Source organism: Phyllobates terribilis, unplaced genomic scaffold, assembly GCF_046119375.1.
Source record: "Phyllobates terribilis strain yellow unplaced genomic scaffold, ASM4611937v1 Scaffold_63__1_contigs__length_7903474, whole genome shotgun sequence".
NCBI lineage: Eukaryota > Metazoa > Chordata > Amphibia > Anura > Dendrobatidae > Phyllobates > Phyllobates terribilis.
In genome coordinates, this window is record NW_027362823.1 from 3624953 (window position 1) to 3640341 (window position 15389).

The window sequence follows — 15389 nt, forward strand, 5'->3', positions numbered from 1 at the left end:
TATTCTGCAGTAGATGAGCTGTATATTATAATATTCTGCAGTAGATGAGCTGTATATTATAATATTCTGCAGTAGATGAGCTGTATATATAATATTCTGCAGTAGATGAGCTGTATATTATAATATTCTGCAGCAGATGAGCTGTATATATAATATTCTGCAGAAGATGAGCTGTATATTATAATATTCTGCAGTAGATGAGCTGTATATATAATATTCTGCAGTAGATGAGCTGTATATTATAATATTCTGCAGTAGATGAGCTGTATATATAATATTCTGCAGAAGATGAGCTGTATATTATAATATTCTGCAGCAGGTGAGCTGTATATTATAATATTCTGCAGTAGATGAGCTGTATATATAATATTCTGCAGAAGATGAGCTGTATATTATAATATTCTGCAGCAGGTGAGCTGTATATTATAATATTCTGCAGTAGATGAGCTGTATATTATAATATTCTGCAGTAGATGAGCTGTATAGTATAATATCCTGCAGCAGATGAGCTGTATAGTATAATATTCTGCAGAAGATGAGCTGTATAATATAATATTCTGCAGTAGATGAGCTGTATATTATAATATTCTGCAGAAGATGAGCTGTATATATAATATTCTGCAGAAGATGAGCTGTATATTATAATATTCTGCAGTAGATGAGCTGTATATATAATATTCTGCAGTAGATGAGCTGTATATTATAATATTCTGCAGTAGATGAGCTGTATATTATAATATTCTGCAGTAGATGAGCTGTATATATAATATTCTGCAGTAGATGAGCTGTATATTATAATATTCTGCAGTAGATGAGCTGTATATATAATATTCTGCAGAAGATGAGCTGTATATTATAATATTCTGCAGTAGATGAGCTGTATATATAATATTCTGCAGTAGATGAGCTGTATAATATAATATTCTGCAGTAGATGAGCTGTATATTATAATATTCTGCAGAAGATGAGCTGTATATATAATATTCTGCAGAAGATGAGCTGTATATTATAATATTCTGCAGTAGATGAGCTGTATATATAATATTCTGCAGTAGATGAGCTGTATATTATAATATTCTGCAGTAGATGAGCTGTATAGTATAATATCCTGCAGCAGATGAGCTGTATAGTATAATATTCTGCAGTAGATGAGCTGTATATATAATATTCTGCAGTAGATGAGCTGTATATTATAATATTCTGCAGAAGATGAGCTGTATATATAATATTCTGCAGAAGATGAGCTGTATATATAATATTCTGCAGAAGATGAGCTGTATATTATAATATTCTGCAGCAGGTGAGCTGTATATTATAATATTCTGCAGTAGATGAGTTGTATATTATAATATTCTGCAGCAGGTGAGCTGTATATTATAATATTCTGCAGCAGATGAGCTGTATATTATAATATTCTGCAGCAGATGAGCTGTATAGTATAATATTCTGCAGTAGATGAGCTGTATATATAATATTCTGCAGTAGATGAGCTGTATATTATAATATTCTGCAGAAGATGAGCTGTATATTATAATATTCTGCAGTAGATGAGCTGTATATATAATATTCTGCAGTAGATGAGCTGTATATTATAATATTCTGCAGTAGATGAGCTGTATATATAATATTCTGCAGCAGGTGAGCTGTATATTATAATATTCTGCTGTAGATGAGCTGTATATTATAATATTCTGCAGTAGATGAGCTGTATATTATAATATTCTGCAGTAGATGAGCTGTATATTATAATATTCTGCAGTAGATGAGCTGTATATATAATATTCTGCAGTAGATGAGCTGTATATTATAATATTCTGCAGCAGATGAGCTGTATATATAATATTCTGCAGAAGATGAGCTGTATATTATAATATTCTGCAGTAGATGAGCTGTATATTATAATATTCTGCAGTAGATGAGCTGTATATTATAATATTCTGCAGTAGATGAGTTGTATATTATAATATTCTGCAGCAGGTGAGCTGTATATTATAATATTCTGCAGCAGATGAGCTGTATATATAATATTCTGCAGTAGATGAGCTGTATATTATAATATTCTGCAGAAGATGAGCTGTATATTATAATATTCTGCAGTAGATGAGCTGTATATATAATATTCTGCAGTAGATGAGCTGTATATTATAATATTCTGCAGCAGATGAGCTGTATATTATAATATTCTGCAGAAGATGAGCTGTATATTATAATATTCTGCAGTAGATGAGCTGTATATATAATATTCTGCTGTAGATGAGCTGTATATTATAATATTCTGCAGTAGATGAGCTGTATATTATAATATTCTGCAGTAGATGAGCTGTATATTATAATATTCTGCAGTAGATGAGCTGTATATATAATATTCTGCAGTAGATGAGCTGTATATTATAATATTCTGCAGCAGATGAGCTGTATATATAATATTCTGCAGAAGATGAGCTGTATATTATAATATTCTGCAGTAGATGAGCTGTATATATAATATTCTGCAGTATATGAGCTGTATATTATAATATTCTGCAGTAGATGAGCTGTATATTATAATATTCTGCAGTAGATGAGCTGTATATTATAATATTCTGCAGTAGATGAGCTGTATATATAATATTCTGCAGAAGATGAGCTGTATATTATAATATTCTGCAGCAGGTGAGCTGTATATTATAATATTCTGCAGTAGATGAGCTGTATATTATAATATTCTGCAGCAGGTGAGCTGTATATTATAATATTCTGCAGTAGATGAGCTGTATATTATAATATTCTGCAGTAGATGAGCTGTATAGTATAATATCCTGCAGCAGATGAGCTGTATAGTATAATATTCTGCAGAAGATGAGCTGTATAATATAATATTCTGCAGTAGATGAGCTGTATATTATAATATTCTGCAGTAGATGAGCTGTATATTATAATATTCTGCAGCAGGTGAGCTGTATATTATAATATTCTGCAGTAGATGAGCTGTATATATAATATTCTGCAGTAGATGAGCTGTATATTATAATATTCTGCAGAAGATGAGCTGTATATATAATATTCTGCAGAAGATGAGCTGTATATTATAATATTCTGCAGCAGGTGAGCTGTATATTATAATATTCTGCAGTAGGTGAGTTGTATATTATAATATTCTGCAGCAGGTGAGCTGTATATTATAATATTCTGCAGCAGATGAGCTGTATATTATAATATTCTGCAGCAGATGAGCTGTATATTATAATATTCTGCAGTAGATGAGCTGTATATATAATATTCTGCAGTAGATGAGCTGTATATTATAATATTCTGCAGAAGATGAGCTGTATATTATAATATTCTGCAGTAGATGAGCTGTATATATAATATTCTGCAGAAGATGAGCTGTATATTATAATATTCTGCAGTAGATGAGCTGTATATATAATATTCTGCAGCAGATGAGCTGTATATTATAATATTCTGCAGTAGATGAGCTGTATATTATAATATTCTGCAGAAGATGAGCTGCATTTTATAATATTCTGCAGCAGGTGAGCTGTATATTATAATATTCTGCAGTAGATGAGTTGTATATTATAATATTCTGCAGCAGGTGAGCTGTATATTATAATATTCTGCTGTAGATGAGCTGTATATTATAATATTCTGCAGTAGATGAGCTGTATATTATAATATTCTGCAGCAGATGAGCTGTATATATAATATTCTGCAGAAGATGAGCTGTATATTATAATATTCTGCAGTAGATGAGCTGTATACATAATATTCTGCAGTAGATGAGCTGTATATTATAATATTCTGCAGTAGATGAGCTGTATATATAATATTCTGCAGTAGATGAGCTGTATATTATAATATTCTGCAGTAGATGAGCTGTATATATAATATTCTGCAGTAGATGAGCTGTATATTATAATATTCTGCAGTAGATGAGCTGTATATTATAATATTCTGCAGTAGATGAGCTGTATATTATAATATTCTGCAGTAGATGAGCTGTATATATAATATTCTGCAGAAGATGAGCTGTATATTATAATATTCTGCAGCAGGTGAGCTGTATATTATAATATTCTGCAGTAGATGAGCTGTATATTATAATATTCTGCAGTAGATGAGCTGTATATATAATATTCTGCAGAAGATGAGCTGTATATTATAATATTCTGCAGCAGGTGAGCTGTATATTATAATATTCTGCAGTAGATGAGCTGTATATTATAATATCCTGCAGCAGATGAGCTGTATAGTATAATATTCTGCAGAGGATGAGCTGTATAATATAATATTCTGCAGTAGATGAGCTGTATATTATAATATTCTGCAGTAGATGAGCTGTATATATAATATTCTGCAGAAGATGAGCTGTATATATAATATTCTGCAGTAGATGAGCTGTATATATAATATTCTGCAGCAGATGAGCTGTATATTATAATATTCTGCAGTAGATGAGCTGTATATATAATATTCTGCAGAAGATGAGCTGTATATATAATATTCTGCAGTAGATGAGCTGTATATTATAATATTCTGCAGCAGGTGAGCTGTATATTATAATATTCTGCAGTAGATGAGCTGTATATATAATATTCTGCAGTAGATGAGCTGTATATTATAATATTCTGCAGAAGATGAGCTGTATATATAATATTCTGCAGAAGATGAGCTGTATATATAATATTCTGCAGTAGATGAGCTGTATATATAATATTCTGCAGTAGATGAGCTGTATATTATAATATTCTGCAGAAGATGAGCTGTATATATAATATTCTGCAGAAGATGAGCTGTATATTATAATATTCTGCAGTAGATGAGCTGTATATATAATATTCTGCAGTAGATGAGCTGTATATATAATATTCTGCAGTAGATGAGCTGTATATTATAATATTCTGCAGAAGATGAGCTGTATATATAATATTCTGCAGTAGATGAGCTGTATATATAATATTCTGCAGAAGATGAGCTGTATATATAATATTCTGCAGAAGATGAGCTGCATTTTATAATATTCTGCTGTAGATGAGCTGTATATTATAATATTCTGCAGTAGATGAGCTGTATATTATAATATTCTGCAGTAGATGAGCTGTATATATAATATTCTGCAGTAGATGCGCTGTATATTATAATATTCTGCAGTAGATGAGCTGTATATTATAATATTCTGCAGTAGATGCGCTGTATATTATAATATTCTGCAGTAGATGAGCTGTATATTATAATATTCTGCAGCAGATGAGCTGTATATATAATATTCTGCAGAAGATGAGCTGTATATTATAATATTCTGCAGTAGATGAGCTGTATATTATAATATTCTGCAGTAGATGAGCTGTATATATAATATTCTGCAGTAGATGAGCTGTATATTATAATATTCTGCAGTAGATGAGCTGTATATTATAATATTCTGCAGTAGATGAGCTGTATATATAATATTCTGCAGAAGATGAGCTGTATATTATAATATTCTGCAGCAGGTGAGCTGTATATATAATATTCTGCAGTAGATGAGCTGTATATTATAATATTCTGCAGTAGATGAGCTGTATATTATAATATTCTGCAGTAGATGAGCTGTATATATAATATTCTGCAGAAGATGATCTGTATATTATAATATTCTGCAGCAGGTGATCTGTATATTATAATATTCTGCAGTAGATGAGCTGTATATTATAATATTCTGCAGTAGATGAGCTGTATATATAATATTCTGCAGAAGATGAGCTGTATATTATAATATTCTGCAGCAGGTGAGCTGTATATTATAATATTCTCCAGTAGATGAGCTGTATATTATAATATTCTGCAGTAGATGAGCTGTATAGTATAATATCCTGCAGCAGATGAGCTGTATAGTATAATATTCTGCAGAAGATGAGCTGTATAATATAATATTCTGCAGTAGATGAGCTGTATATTATAATATTCTGCAGTAGATGAGCTGTATATATAATATTCTGCAGAAGATGAGCTGTATATATAATATTCTGCAGTAGATGAGCTGTATATTATAATATTCTGCAGTAGATGAGCTGTATATATAATATTCTGCAGTAGATGAGCTGTATATATAATATTCTGCAGTAGATGAGCTGTATATATAATATTCTGCAGCAGATGAGCTGTATATTATAATATTCTGCAGTAGATGAGCTGTATATATAATATTCTGCAGAAGATGAGCTGTATATTATAATATTCTGCAGTAGATGAGCTGTATATTATAATATTCTGCAGTAGATGAGCTGTATATATAATATTCTGCAGAAGATGAGCTGTATATATAATATTCTGCAGTAGATGAGCTGTATATTATAATATTCTGCAGTAGATGAGCTGTATATATAATATTCTGCAGTAGATGAGCTGTATATATAATATTCTGCAGCAGATGAGCTGTATATTATAATATTCTGCAGTAGATGAGCTGTATATTATAATATTCTGCAGTAGATGAGCTGTATATATAATATTCTGCAGCAGATGAGCTGTATATTATAATATTCTGCAGTAGATGAGCTGTATATTATAATATTCTGCAGTAGATGAGCTGTATATATAATATTCTGCAGCAGATGAGCTGTATATTATAATATTCTGCAGAAGATGAGCTGTATATTATAATATTCTGCAGTAGATGAGCTGTATATTATAATATTCTGCAGCGGAGGACAGAGGAGCGGAGGACGGAGAGGAGGACTGAGAATAACCACAAGAGCCCAGCAGGGACACAGGAAACCCCGTGCTTTTATGTATCTTGGAGCCTACAGATTTATGTTACATAAGATAAAACAGATGAGACCCCCCAGGGATGAAATCCTATACCCCCCCCCCCCTATAAAGCGCAGCCAAGCTCCTCCCCTGTACAGTGATAACAGGACTATTATAGCGCTATTACAGGCGAGTAGGTAACGTGTCTCCAGCCAATAAGAGCGGCCCGTCCATTATCCAATCAGATTACAGAGGTGCCGGGGCAGCGACCAATCAGGACGCGCTGATGACAGTTCTGGATCGGCGGTCCCGGCTTCCCGTCCGTGCTCTTTATCGGTGTCCGCTCCGCTCTCAGGAGCGGCTGTCAGGCGGTGTCTAGTAACCGTCTGTGAATACGTTCCCGGCTTCCCTGCCTGTTACGCTGCTGGTGGAGGGCGGTTTGTGTTATGGCGTCTTATTACCTCCGTTACATGACAAGCGCTGGCTTGTCAGCTGCCGTGAGACTACAACTCCCAGCATGCCCGCCTATGTCCTGATGGTGCTGGTGTGCCGGGAGCTGTAATGTCGCCATGTTGGCTCTCCTGTGGCTTACTCTAGTCTTGCGCTGCCGCTAGACACCAGTAGGGGGAGCCCTGCGCATAGGATTTCATATATGGGCTCTATAACCCAAGTCTGTTCCCCGGGCTCCCCCTGGTGGTGGATGCAGGTATAGCATGGGGCTGAATGGTGAGCTGCTCTTCGCCCGGCTTCTGTAGTTAGAGAGAAACCTCCCTACTAATTCTCTGGGGTTTCCTCTTCTCCTTGTCTCTACAGTCTGTGGTAGTGCAGATGAATCATGTACTGCTGAATACATGGACCTGATGCATGAAGACTAGTGATGAGCGAGCATGCTCTCTACTGCTCGGTGCTCGCCCCAGCATGTCACTGCTCGAGATGCTCCACGCTCGCCAAGTATTTCCGGGGTTGCTCGGCGGGAGCTCGAGTCCCCTCCCTGCGTGTTTGTTGCTCTTTACCGAGCTAATGAACATGCAGGGATTGCCTGTCACTCATTGTAATGCTGCAGCCATGTTGGTTGTGGCATTACAGTGATTGGCTGGCCGCACGGCTGGCCGCACAGAGTCATCAGGTCTATATCAGACCTGGGGCCGCTGTGCTCGTCAGTCACTCCGGAATCAGACAGTGGAGGGAGAGCAGGTAGATCTGTGGCTCACACCGCCGAGCCTAAAGCCAGGCATGGTCGTGTGTGACAATGGCCGGACCCTGGTGGCAGCTGTGAGGCGAGCTCACACACGTACCATGCCTCGCCCATGTGCTTAACCTCGTGGTTCAGCGCTGTCTCAAATCCTACCTGGAGCTGCCGGATCTGCTTGTTAAAGTACGCCGCCTGTGTGCCCATTTTAGAAAATCACCTCCAGCTTCCGCCACCCTTGCCGTGTTTCAGCAGCGTTTGCAGCTTCCGGCTCATAGACTGGTATGTGATGTCCCTACGCGTTGGAACTCTACACTGCAGATGTTGGGAAGGATTTGTGAGCAGAAGAGGGCAGTTGTTGACTACCAGCATCAACAAGGCCGTCGGTATTCAGTTCAGACTCCACACGTAACACCTCAGGAGTGGACATGGATGTCAGACATATCCTCCAAAACTTTGAGGACTCCACCAAGATGGTGAGTGGCGATGACGCCATAATTGGGCTATGTGCCCACGATGCAGAAATGAAGCAGAAAATTTCTGCATCATTTCTGCATCTCCCTGGCAGATTATGCATGCGTTTTTCCTGCCAAATACATGCGGATTTGAAGCGTTTTCACATGCGTTTCCGCATGCGGATTGACAAGCGCTTTCCAGGCGATTTTAGCATCACTTGGAAAGTGCTTGACAACTAGGTCACACTATATAAATCCATGCAACCGGCATGGATTTATATAGTGTGACCGTAAGAATGTTTAAAAATAAAAAAATAAACCTATACTTACCCTCCGATGGCCCGGCGTGTGTAGCTGCGCTCGCTTCTGTCTGCTAGCTGATCGCAGGACACTGCACTGAAGGTCCTGCGGTCACATGACTGTGACGTCACCGCAGGTCCTTCAGTCCTGCCCGCAAGCAAAGGGAAGGAGACCGGGGGCCGTCGAAAGGTGAATATAAACTTTATTTTTTATTTTATTCTTTTTTTTACAGGTACAATGGTACCCAGGTCTGGATGAGAGTCTCCTCTCCTCCAGAACTGGGTACCATCCGCACATTGAAACGCATATAATCCGTGAGTACAAATGTACTGACACGGATTATGTGCGTCTCAATGCAAGTCAATGGCGGCGATTACGCTGCGCTTCCGCAAAATTAATGGACATGCTGCGGATTTTTGAGCGCAGCATAAACGCTGCGGAAACATCCGCAGCATGGGTATAGAACTTGCGGAATCCCCTTGGGGACCATGGGGGGCGGATTACCTAGCGTTTAACAAGCGTTTATGCTGTGGAAATTCCACAGCATATACGCTTGAAAAACGCTATGTGGGCACTTAGCCTTAGCGTCACCATCCTGCTTCTGTCTTCTGAAATGCTCTCTGCTCACAATAAAAGAGTATGCACTGCTGGCGGAGCACAATGAGATGGAGCAAGGAACCATACAGGGTGATTACACACAGCCCAGCCTCATCTCATCCCAATGTGGATTGGGTGACAATGAGGAAGAGGAGGAGTAAGAACAGGAGCTAGTTTCCTGCGCTATAGATGGTACTATCTGCACTACTGTCATACCGTCTGTTCAGCGTGGATGGCCTGGGGACAGAGAGGAGGAGAGCATGGTCAGTGGTCCTATTGGTGAGGACACAGAAGTATTGCCTGTTAGCAGTCTGGCACGCATGGCTGAGTTTGTTACGCTGCCTTTCCCATGACCCTCGCGTTCTCAAAATTTTGGGTGACCGTCATTACTGGTTGGTGACACTTCTAGACCCACTCTACAAGTAGAAATTTCTATCTCTTATTCCTGAGGCGGACAGGTCTACAAAAATGGGGCAGTACCAGAAGGCCCTTGTTGCGGAACTATTAAAAATCTGAAAACGCTGGTGGCAGAGGTCACAGTTCGTTGGACAACCAAGCAGCAGAGGCGAGAGACACAACTCCAATCCAGCAGAGGCAGTGGAACACTGTCCAAGTTCTGGGAGAATTTTCTCTGCCCCTCCCAGGCCCTGAGGCTCGGGGTACTCTCACAAGGAGAGCAAAGTTTGGGAAGATGCTGAGGGAGTACCTTGCCGACCGTACCAACGTCCTTTGTAATTCCTCTGTGCCTTATAATTGTTTGGTATCCAAGCTGGATACGTGGAATGAACTGGCTCTCTACGCCTTGGAGGTCCTGGCCTGCCCTGCCGCTAGTGTTTTATCAGAGTGGGTTTTTAGTGACGTTGGTGGAATTATAACTGATAAGCACATCCGCCTGTCAACTGAAAATGCTGACAGGCTGTCTCTTATAAAAATGAACAAGGGCTGGATTGGGCCAGACTTCTCAACACCACAGTATGAAAGCAGCGTAACATAAACTCAAACCAGTGTCTTTTTTTGGGAGGTGTATTCACATGCACCTTTTCACACCCACACATGGGTATACGCTTCCTGATTTTGGTGGCTATTTGCTCTTGTCCTCCTCCTTCTCCTCATCATCCACCACCATATCACCAGGGTGACCGTGGTCCGTGATGCAACACCCACAAATTTTTTTAAAGGGTGTTTATGATGCCCATAAAAATTTTTTTTTATGTTGTATGTTATCTGTCAGGACCCTGTAATGGGTAATTGCTGCAGTGTAGACATGGCGGCTGATCAGTGCTGCTCATAGCACTATGGATCTGTCAGGTCCCTGTAATGGGTAATTGCTGCAGTGTAGACATGGCTGCTGATCAGTGCTGCTCATAGCACTATGGATCTGTCAGGACCCTGTAATGGGTAATTGCTGCAGTGTAGACATGGCTACTGATCAGTGCTGCTCATAGCAGAATGGATCTGTCAGGACCCTGTAATGGGTAATTGCTGCAGTGTAGACATGGCTGCTGATCAGTGCTGCTCATAGCAGAATGGATCTGTCAGGACCCTGTAATGGGTAATTGCTGCAGTGTAGACATGGCGGCTGATCAGTGCTGCTCATAGCACTATGGATCTGTCAGGACCCTGTAATGGGTAATTGCTGCAGTGTAGACATGGCTGCTGATCAGTGCTGCTCATAGCACTATGGATCTGTCAGGACCCTGTAATGGGTAATTGCTGCAGTGTAGACATGGCTGCTGATCAGTGCTGCTCATAGCACTATGGATCTGTGAGGACCCTGTAATGGGTAATTGCTGCAGTGTAGACATGGCTGCTGATCAGTGCTGCTCATAGCACTATGGATCGGTCAGGACCCTGTAATGGGTAATTGCTGCAGTGCAGACATGGCGGCTGATCAGTGCTGCTCATAACACTATGGATCTGTCAGGTCCCTGTAATGGGTAATTGCTGCAGTGTAGACATGGCTGCTGATCAGTGCTGCCCATAGCACTATGGATCTGTCAGGACCCTGTAATGGGTAATTGCTGCAGTGTAGACATGGCTGCTGATCAGTGCTGCTCATAGCACTATGGATCTGTCAGGACCCTGTAATGGGTAATTGCTGCAGTGTAGACATGGCTGCTGATCAGTGCTGCTTATAGCACTATGGATCGGTCAGGACCCTGTAATGGGTAATTGCTGCAGTGTAGACATGGCTGCTGATCAGTGCTGCTCATAGCACTATGGATCTGTCAGGACCCTGTAATGGGTAATTGCTGCAGTGTAGACATGGCTGCTGATCAGTGCTGCTCATAGCACTATGGATCTGTGAGGACCCTGTAATGGGCAATTGCTACAGTGTAGACATGGCTGCTGATCAGTGCTGCTCATAGCACTATGGATTGGTCAGGACCCTGTAATGGGTAATTGCTGCAGTGCAGACATGGCGGCTGATCAGTGCTGCTCATAACACTATGGATCTGTCAGGTCCCTGTAATGGGTAATTGCTGCAGTGTAGACATGGCTGCTGATCAGTGCTGCCCATAGCACTATGGATCTGTCAGGACCCTGTAATGGGTAATTGCTGCAGTGTAGACATGGCTGCTGATCAGTGCTGCTCATAGCACTATGGATCTGTCAGGACCCTGTAATGGGTAATTGCTGCAGTGTAGACATGGCTGCTGATCAGTGCTGCTCATAGCACTATGGATCTGTCAGGTCCCTGTAATGGGTAATTGCTGCAGTGTAGACATGGCTGCTGATCAGTGCTGCTCATAGCACTATGGATCTGTCAGGACCCTGTAATGGGTAATTGCTGCAGTGTAGACATGGCTGCTGATCAGTGCTACTCATAGCACTATGGATCGGTCAGGACCCTGTAATGCGTAATTGCTGCAGTGTAGACATGGCTGCTGATCAGTGCTGCTCATAGCAATATGGATCTGTCAGGACCCTGTAATGGGTAATTGCTGCAGTGTAGACATGGCTGCTGATCAGTGCTGCTCATAGCACTATGGATCTGTCAGGTCCCTGTAATGGGTAATTGCTGCAGTGTAGACATGGCTGCTGATCAGTGCTGCCCATAGCACTATGGATCTGTCAGGACCCTGTAATGGGTAATTGCTGCAGTGTAGACATGGCTGCTGATCAGTGCTGCTCATAGCACTATGGATCTGTCAGGACCCTGTAATGGGTAATTACATAGTTACATAGTTACATAGTTTATAAGGCCGAAAAAAGACAAGCGTCCATCCAGTTCAGCCTATTTCTTGTGCACTGCAGCTATTCCGCAGCGTTGATCCAGGGGAAGGCAACAAAAAACCATGCGGTATAGGCCAATTTACATCATTGAGGAAAAATTCACTTCCCGACTCCAATCTGGCAGTCAGATTAAATCCCTGGATTAATTAACTAAGCATAAGATGTAATTTTATTGTTCTCAAGAAAGGTGTCCAGGCCTCTCTTGAACTCTTTAAGTGAGTTGGACATCACCACTTCCTCTCCCAGAGAGTTCCAGAGTCTCACGGCTCTGACCGTAAAGAATCCCCTTCTATGCTGGTGCAGGAACCTCCTTTCCTCCAGACGCATAGTGTGCCCCCTCGTCTTTGTCACCATCCTTCGTATAAACAGGTCATGGGAGAGATCTCTGTACTGCCCCCTGATGTATTTATACATGTTTATGAGGTCTCCCCTAAGCCTTCTCTTTTCCAATGTAAATAGGCCTAATTTTGACAACCTCTCTGGGTATTCTAGTCCCTCCATTCCCTTTATTACCTTAGTCGCCCTCCTTTGTACCCTCTCTAGCTCCAATATGTCTTTCCTGAGCACCGGAGCCCAGAACTGTGCACAATATTCTAAGTGCGGCCTTACCAGCACTTTATACAGAGGAAGAACAATGTTCTCATCATATGCCCCTATTCCTCTTCTGATGCATGCCATGACTCTATTTGCCTTCGCAGCTGCTGCCTGACACTGGGCACTCCAATTTAATTTGCTATTAACCAAGACGCCCAGGTCCTTCTCCATGTCAGATTTCCCCAACGGTTTCCCATTTAATATGTATGGGTGACTGCTGTTTTTCTTTCCCATGTGCATGACCTTACATTTATCGGCATTGAACCCCATTTGCCATTTTTTAGCCCAACTCCCCAATTTATCCAAATCCTCCTGTAGCTGTGCCCTGTCCTCATCTGTATTAACTACTTTACAAAGTTTAGTATCATCTGCAAATATTGCTATTTTACTATGCAACCCTTCCACTAGATCATTAATAAATATATTAAATAATATAGGGCCCAAGACAGACCCTTGAGGCACCCCGCTAGTAACCCTGACACACCCTGAGCTTACTCCATTGATAACCACCCTCTGCTTTCTATCACTCAGCCAGCTATTTACCCACTTGCACACATTATCCCCCAGACCAAGCATTCTCATTTTATATACCAACCTTTTGTGTGGCACGGTATCAAACGCTTTGGAGAAGTCAAGGTATACAACATCCACTGACTCTCCCCGGTCCAGCTGTGAGCTCACCTCCTCGTAGAAGGCGATCAGGTTTGTTTGGCAGGAGCGATCCCTCATGAATCCATGTTGATATGGAGTTAGACAGTTATTATCATTAAGATATTCTACAATAGCATCTCTAAGAAATCCTTCAAACAATTTACCCACAACAGACGTTAAGCTGACTGGTCTATAGTTCCCAGGGTCACTTTTAGACCCCTTTTTGAATATTGGTACCACATTTGCTTGGCAGTGTAGACATGGCTGCTGATCAGTGCTGCTCATAGCACTATGGATCTGTCAGGTCCCTGTAAATGGGTAATTGCTGCAGTGTAGACATGGCTGCTGATCAGTGCTGCTCATAGCACTATGGATCTGTCAGGACCCTGTAATGGGTAATTGCTGCAGTGTAGACATGGCTGCTGATCAGTGCTGCTCATAGCACTATGGATCGGTCAGGACCCTGTAATGGGTAATTGCTGCAGTGTAGACATGGCTGCTGATCAGTGCTGCTCATAGCACTATGGATCTGTCAGGACCCTGTAATGCGTAATTGCTGCAGTGTAGACACGGCTGCTGATCAGTGCTGCTCATAGCAATATGGATCTGTCAGGACCCTGTAATGGGTAATTGCTGCAGTGTAGACATGGCTGCTGATCAGTGCTGCTCATAGCTCTATGGATCTGTCAGGTCCCTGTAATGGGTAATTGCTGCAGTGTAGACATGGCTGCTGATCAGTGCTGCTCATAGCAATATGGATCTGTCAGGACCCTGTAATGGGTAATTGCTGCAGTGTAGACATGGCTGCTGATCAGTGCTGCTCATAGCACTATGGATCTGTCAGGTCCCTGTAATGGGTAATTGCTGCAGTGTAGACATGGCTGCTGATCAGTGCTGCTCATAGCAATATGGATCTGTCAGGACCCTGTAATGGGTAATTGCTGCAGTGTAGACATGGCTGCTGATCAGTGCTGCTCATAGCACTATGGATCTGTCAGGTCCCTGTAATGGGTAATTGCTGCAGTGTAGACATGGCTGCTGATCAGTGCTGCTCATAGCACTATGGATCGATCAAGACCCTGTAATGGGTAATTGCTGCAGTGTAGACATGGCGGCTGATCAGTGCTGCTCATAGCACTATGGATCGATCAAGACCCTGTAATGGGTAATTGCTGCAGTGTAGACATGGCGGCTGATCAGTGCTGCTCATAACACTATGGATCTGTCAGGTCCCTGTAATGGGTAGTTGCTGCAGTGTAGACATGGCTGCTGCTCAGTGCTGCTCATAGCAGAATGGATCTGTCAGGACCCTGTAATGGGTAATTGCTGCAGTGTAGACATGGCTACTGATCAGTGCTGCTCATAGCACTATGGATCTGTCAGGTCCCTGTAATGGGTAATTGCTGCAGTGTAGACATGGCTGCTGATCAGTGCTGCTCATAGCACTATGGATCTGTCAGCACCCTGTAATGGGTAATTGCTGCAGTGTAGACATGGCTGCTGATCAGTGCTGCTCATAACACTATGGATCTGTCAGGTCCCTGTAATGGGTAATTGCTGCAGTGTAGACATGGCTGCTGATCAGTGCTGCTCATAGCACTATGGATCTGTCAGGTCCCTGTAATGGGCAATTGCTGCAGTGTACACATGGCTCC